The sequence below is a fragment of the Musa acuminata genome, chromosome BXJ1-4 (genome assembly GCF_036884655.1).
Source record: "Musa acuminata AAA Group cultivar baxijiao chromosome BXJ1-4, Cavendish_Baxijiao_AAA, whole genome shotgun sequence".
Lineage (NCBI taxonomy): Eukaryota > Viridiplantae > Streptophyta > Magnoliopsida > Zingiberales > Musaceae > Musa > Musa acuminata.
Window position 1 is genome coordinate 31,458,054 of NC_088330.1, and position 6,947 is coordinate 31,465,000.

General features: G+C 37.3%; 1 protein-coding gene across 2 annotated transcripts in view; it reads left to right on the forward strand.

Annotated features, from left to right (window-relative positions):
• The first annotated feature begins 6,879 nt into the window (after positions 1-6,879).
• Positions 6,880-6,947, forward strand: part of LOC135587059 (plasmodesmata-located protein 2-like) — a 2,016-nt gene continuing 1,948 nt past the window's right edge. Inside the window, exon 1 of one of the 2 annotated variants that reach the window (XM_065180995.1) lies at positions 6,880-6,947. This exon is cut by the window's right edge and continues 884 nt beyond it. The gene's annotated coding sequence lies outside the window, so the exon portion shown is untranslated. The other variant, XM_065180996.1, reaches the window with a different exon arrangement.

Consider the following 6,947-nt stretch of genomic DNA (forward strand, 5'->3'; position numbering starts at 1 on the left):
ATTTGCTTTAAAAAAAATTCATTTTTAGTTTTTCATAAAATATTTATATATTTATTTTTAAGTTAATATTTTTTTTAATCTCATAAATATTCTTATTCATTCCGTATTCACTTCTATCACCTATGCCTTACCATGAAATGATGATCCTTTCCTATTTTTGCCTTTATCTTACTGTTCAAGTCGTCTCTTCCTTCATCATCATTCGCTCTTATTGTCTATCGTTTTCTTTTTTTTCTTTCGTTGTTCCCCTCATTTTTCTACTCTTTCTTATTTTTCATCATTTGTCCTTTCTTATTGTCTATCGTTTTCTCCTCTTTCTTTCCTCATTCCCCTCGTTTCCTCACTCTTTCTTATCTCTCATCATCATCGTCACCAATTGCCTCCTTTCACTTGCTCTTTCATGCTTTTCTTCTTGAAAATGACGTTGACTTACATTAGGAATTAGGAACAAGGATTAAATGTGACGAGTGAGTAGCATCACATAGAGGTGATAGAGCCTAGCAATAGGATGAAAATGACGGAGATGATAATAAGAAAAGATAAAGGTATTTATGAAATTAATAAAGTAGAGATACTATTTTAAAAATAAAAAATATCAGGACTTTATGAAAAAAATAAATAAATAAAGCCATCTATTTAAATTTAAATATTTTAATTTTTCTTATACCATTAAAATAGTATGGCCTACAATATCAATCGAATCATGTGTTGGTTTTGGACCATCTACACGAGCCAGATTACTATGTGGAGACATATCAAAGCTTCGAGATAACACTGTGTTGTTCTTTCCCTCTGACCGAGAAAAATACAAGAGAAATTTCGGCTTCTTTTCATGTCATGTATTCGTGTTCGATTGAAACAAGAAATGATATGATTCTTCTTCGGATGGCCATCTCGCTCCTATTTAGCTTCATGAGATGATCACAGCAATGACGAAACACATGAACATCAAAATTACTCTCTCTCTCTCTCTCTCTCTCTCTCTCTTCGAGGTTAAAATGACTTATAAAACTATACAAAAGAAAGAGAAGCTTAAAAGCACGTATAATGACAACGTATGACTTCAAAAATAATTTATCGTTTCTTGTCATGTGAGTATCCATCCACACGATTTTTCTCTTATCACCCAACAATTTGATTCAAACATCATTTCTAATTATTAATTAAAATGTGAAATCTCATCTTAACAAAACCAAACACTATTGAGATCATTATGCATCCAAATATTGTTGTTCTTGAACAAAGAAGCGATTTTGATTTCAAATTCATTGGTGGACGAGAACATGGTGCCGCAAATCTTGTTTCGTCTTTTGTCGAGTACTAACAAGTTAAGGTATATTTTGAATGATCATAAATTAATATTTTTATATATTTTAAATAATATTAAATAGAATTTTAGAGACAAAAATTTTTAATTTAAAATATATTTTAAATTTGTTTTAAATAAAATTAGATAGAATTGTAGAGATTATGAACTCTTATTTATATTTATAAATAGATGGTATCTATAAATCAATTCAAGTCTCAAGTATTAAGATAAGTCTAAGAATCATTATTATTATTATTTAATTTGATCTACAGTTAGTAGTATTTTATTATTATTATTATTAAAAATTACACTTACGTGGAGCGGGAGGAGGCAGCAGCCCGCTGGAGGAGACGCGACGCCGGCCAAGTGGCCAGGTCAGTCGGATCTCCGCTCTTCCCCTCTCGATTATTCTTCTCGATGGGCTTGTAGGGATCTTCGCCTGTTCTTAGGGTTCGTAGGGATCTATCCGATAGGGTTTCGATTTGAAACGGAGAGAGAAAAATCCTTCCTTCCTTCCTTCCTTTCTCCGTCTTGCTCGCTGTTGTTGTACAGCAAACAATTCGTTGCAGCATTTCTTGTCTTGTCAATCTTTGTCACATACCCGAAAACTGTCGTAGTCTGCATCATTGGAATGGTCACCTCAACTCGTGCTACTGGTTGATTCCATGGTCTCTATAGAGATCCTTCCTCCAAAGTCAATGCATGAGCACTAAAACATTTTGTAGGTTAGGCTTATCATTAATACGTCCACAACAAATTGGCAGAGTTAAGCCGTCTTCATGTGTTTTCATTTATTTAATCGAATAAACACAATATTTTGATTACTGGAATCGCCACAAAAACCAAAAGAATCCACCTTATGAATGGTTGACATTTAGTACCATGAAACATTCATGTCATACCTTTGTTCACACGATTGCTTGCTGCTTGAGAAGATGCAAACTTTTGAGGGTTCCTTTGGTTTTCTTTTTCTCTATTTGTTCCCATCACATTTCTTATCTTTTAATAACCTCAAATCTCTTCTAAGGTAAATAGTGGACATTAATTGTGTTGCATACCAATAACTTATGTAGATGACCCCATAAACGTGGGTGGTGTTAAATCTCGTATTTTGATGATAAAACCACTTGATATATGTTTATGATTTAATCTACGTTTTGAGTGACGCGGGATGCTTCGATCAGGATGAGACAATTAAAACAGGAAAAATCATGTTGTGCCGGAGGAACATGTCAGAAAATTGGACGTCGGGCCGGTGGATCGGTCGACGTATCGACAGAAGGCTTCGGACCGTGGACTCGGGCATCGGGCCAAGAAGAGCGGGTATTGTGCCAAGGATATCGGAGTTGCGGAGTCAACTGGCCGATTGGGCAATAGGCCGCAAGAGAGGACGATGCGCCGAAGAATCGGACGAAATGTCGAGGGACCAATGACATGCCGGACAACTTGGTTAATTGCTTATGATTAATTGTCTCGATCGAAGTTTTGTTTTACATATGCAGGATTAACTACGATGGAAGAAAGGCATGCAGTAGGAGTTGCGTCGGAGTCAAGACTATGATCACGTTGGGAGTTCGAGAGTTCAACGGAAGTCAAGACGGTCGTCGGAGGTTCTGCGGGAACAAATCCGAGAAGTCCAGTAGCTTGCCAAAGAAGCTCATCAGAACTCGCCAAGTGGATCGTCGCAAGTCCAGGAGTTTGCCGGAAGTCCGCCGGAGCATCGCCGAAGGTTCGTCGGATATTCGCCGGAAGCTCGCCGGAAGAAGCGATTGACACACCGGAGCAAGTTACAGTAAATGTTTTAAGAAATATCGTAGTTAGCTTGTAGATTAAGTTAGGAATGAGAGGTGATCCCATTAACTTAATCTGGGGGCAATTGGGCCCTTGACAAACCCAAATTGTGCCGAATGGATCAACCCATTCGGGCCATAATTCCTGCTAGGCGGTGGCACCGCCCAAGAGATGGTCTCCCAAGAAAGCTGGGCGATGCAACCGCCCCTGACAGGAGGTGGCACCGCCCAAAGGCTCAGTCTTCGAGCTCTGCCAGGCGGTACAACCGCCCTAGTTAGGTGGTGCAACCGCCAGACCCTAAAATTCCGGGAGATGACAGTTTTGAGCTCCAAATTCAAACCAGTTTGGAGCCTATAAATACCCCTCCCATCCCTGGGTAAAACACACAAGCACAGAGAGATTAAAAGAGAGAAAACGCTGCTGTAATCTCTAGAATTTCCCTCCTCTAGCTTAAGTGTTAGAATTCTGTTTAAGAGAGGAGAGTGAGTGCTTGTAAGGGTTGTCTCCTAAACCCAGTAACAGGAGAAGATGGGTGTAAGAAGGAGATTGATCTTCGCCTAGTAAAGGAAGATCGTTAGTGGATGCCGGTGGTCTCGATGGAAGAGGAATCAGAGGAGTGGATGTAGGTCACGATTGACCGAACCACTATAAACTCTCGTCTTCTCTAGTTTGCATTTATTTTTGCTGATTACCTTACTGCAAACCTCCATATGTGCTTTACTTCATCATTACTTTTGCTGCACTCATTTACGAACTCGCTTTCAAGTTAAGTTTCCGAAAACGGTTTTATGTCGGAAACGATTTCATCGTACGAACACAGTTTTAAACATCGAAAGTTTTTCGCTGCACTAATTCAACCCCCCCTCTTAGTGCTCTTGATCCTAATAGGTGGTGTGACCTTTAGATTTGGATATGGCTTATGAGATGTGGAACATCCAATTGACATAATTCTTAAGAGGTTCTTGATTTTAGGTCCATTAGATATGCAGCTTTTCCATCTTCTTTTTCTCTTTTTAATGCTTTCAGCTTAAAATAACCTCTTCAGACATATGTTCTCCTTGAAACCTTCGTGCCATTTATTCCTTTTGTGAATCCTTATTATTTGTTACAATTGTATATTGTTGTTTTCCCCTAACAAATTCTAAATTCAAAATGTTTCAAATTTAATTAGAAATTTTGGAATATTCTATCCCAACAAATTTTTTTTAATCTTTTGTTAACTAGATAAATAAATATAATATTAATCTAAAAAAATTAAGTTTTAATTTAATAATTTAATCTTAATTTTAAGTTTTAATTTAATAATTCTCTCATCCCAAAAATAGGTGTTTTAACTATCCGAATTTATTAAATTTATAATTTTTTACTTTACTATTGATGATATAAAATATTTTTGTTATCAATATTAATTTTATAAAAAAATTTACCCATTATGGCAAATTTTTAGAATACAAAACATGAAATTTAACATTAAAAATTATTCAAACGCAAATTATAGATTGTAAAATCAGATTATATTGTTGATTATAGTATTTATCTATTTTTTGTTAATTTCGTATGTTGTATTTATATTTTTTATGACTTACAGAATTTTTAACTCAATTTTATTCATTGTTTATAATTTTAATTAATGAAAAATAGTGTTTAGATTTTGTAAATAATGCTTCTATTTTATTTAAATGATTATTCAGGTATAAAACTTAAATTCCTTTTTTTGGATTTTTTTTTTTATCAATTATATGAATTACTGTACCATTTTAGGTATCTGTGAAAAAAGAATTAAATGAAAAATCGGAATTAAAATTGATCTGACTCAGACCGGATCTGAGTCAGACCAGGCGATCGGGCTCGGTCGGTCCCAACCAGTCTGTGGCGTGGCTTGATCCAGGTGCAGACTCGACCTGGCTCGGTCCTTCTCGACATTTAGCCTGGGTTCCGGTTCGACTCGATCCCAGTGTCTCGACTGGACCAGGCCGGCGCAACTTAACAGGCTCGGCCCGGCCAAGGAACGGGCTGCAGCAGCCCGCTGTTTTGGCTCGGCCCTTTCGCGCAGGTTGCAGCCCAGGCGCGCCCACGGGTCGCGTCCCAGCCCGCAGCCACCCTTCTCCAGTGGGCAGGCCATGCACAAGATCGATTTGGGTTGATCTAAGGTTTGGCCCAGCCCTGTACTGATCCGGCCCGACTTGAATTCAGCCCTGTATTGAGTTGAATTCGGGTCTGGATTGGCCCGGTAGCCATGTTTGGACTTCTTTTTGTGCTTATGAGCCCAATTAAACCTTAGACTGAATCTAAATCGAATCGGTTCGATCAATTTGGTCCGGTTCAGGATGATTCTGAATCGATTTAAATCGATTTGAACTTATTTGACCAATTTTGGATCTAACCAAGTTCAAGTTGAACTAATTTATGATGATTCCAGATCAGTCTTATGAGGATTATGAATTGGTTCAGTTATGTTATATTTGAATTGAATCCAATTTTAGTCAATTGAATCGATTCAAATAATTTTCACATCAATTGAAGGTTAATTAGGTATGATTCATGATATTGATGGTATTTGATAGCTTTTGGATCGATGAGCATATGTGGTAGTACACGAGATATACGACTAATACGATAAAATGATCTATATGATTTCTATCAATTGTAGGAAGGTTAGTATACAGAAGGATAATTCTAAATTAGTGGATTGTCAAATGTGATAGTTAAATTTTTTTTTAATCTTTTGTTGGGAGACACGTGTCTTCACTTTAACAACTGAAAAATATTACTTCATCTAATGTTGAGAGAGAATTCATTCCGAAAAATTAAGCATCTTCATATGTTGTCACTTGCTTATATAATTCATTCCATCAATCCTAGTCATGTTACTTATGTCATTCATAGGCATACTTCTCTTATATTTATTCTCAATTTAAGGTTTACTGTACCCTACTTATTGCTTAAGTTTTATACCTTTTCAGTTTAGGTTTCGATTTATTATATATATATATATATTATATGAATATTTAAAATTTATTTTGATTAAAATTAAAATTATTATTATTATTATTATTATTATTATCTTTATATTGCTTGAGTTATTTTTATGGAAAAATATGTGTACGAGAAAAAAAAACTGGGATGTGACAAGTTGGAAACGATGATGATGGCCATGGCAAAATGCTTCTACGGTTAATACTTTGTACTACTACTGTGGGATTCCCAAGCTTCCTTTTAGCACACCGACTCACGAATCCCACTTTTTGCAGATCCTAAAACCCATGCTCCAAATCTTGAGGGCGGTCACGTTTCACCACCTCGATCTCCTTTCCGACGAATACAGGAAACCAACCTCGGCGCCGCAGCAGCAGCAGCAGCAGCAGCGTTAAGGGACAGTGTGAGATGGTAAAGGAAGAAATCCACCTTCAGTGCTCTCCATCCTCTTCACTCCAGAAAAGGCCGTCTTCTTCGTGTACTCCAGTCAAAACCTTCTTCTGCAAATCGACAGCAGCCTCCTCTTCTGACCGCGACTCTGCCATTGAAACACTTCTCCTTATTGGCCCAAATCACCACCAACTCATCATCACATGCATGCCTGCAGCAGCCTTTCTTTATTCAGAGCTTACAGAGCTCCCATGAACATTTGACCAAGTTGACATTAGTCTTATCGCCACGATACCCCGCGCCCTTTATCCCCCATCACGCTTCCAAAAAGTACACCACCTGCTCTTCCGTCAATTTCAACCACACTATAATTTACCTTTCTTTTGTTCCCTTCACGAGCAGATTCTAAGACGAATTCCACTACCCCACACCATTGTCACTTCCTTTGCACAACCCAAGTCCTTCAAAAAGAAGCACCGGC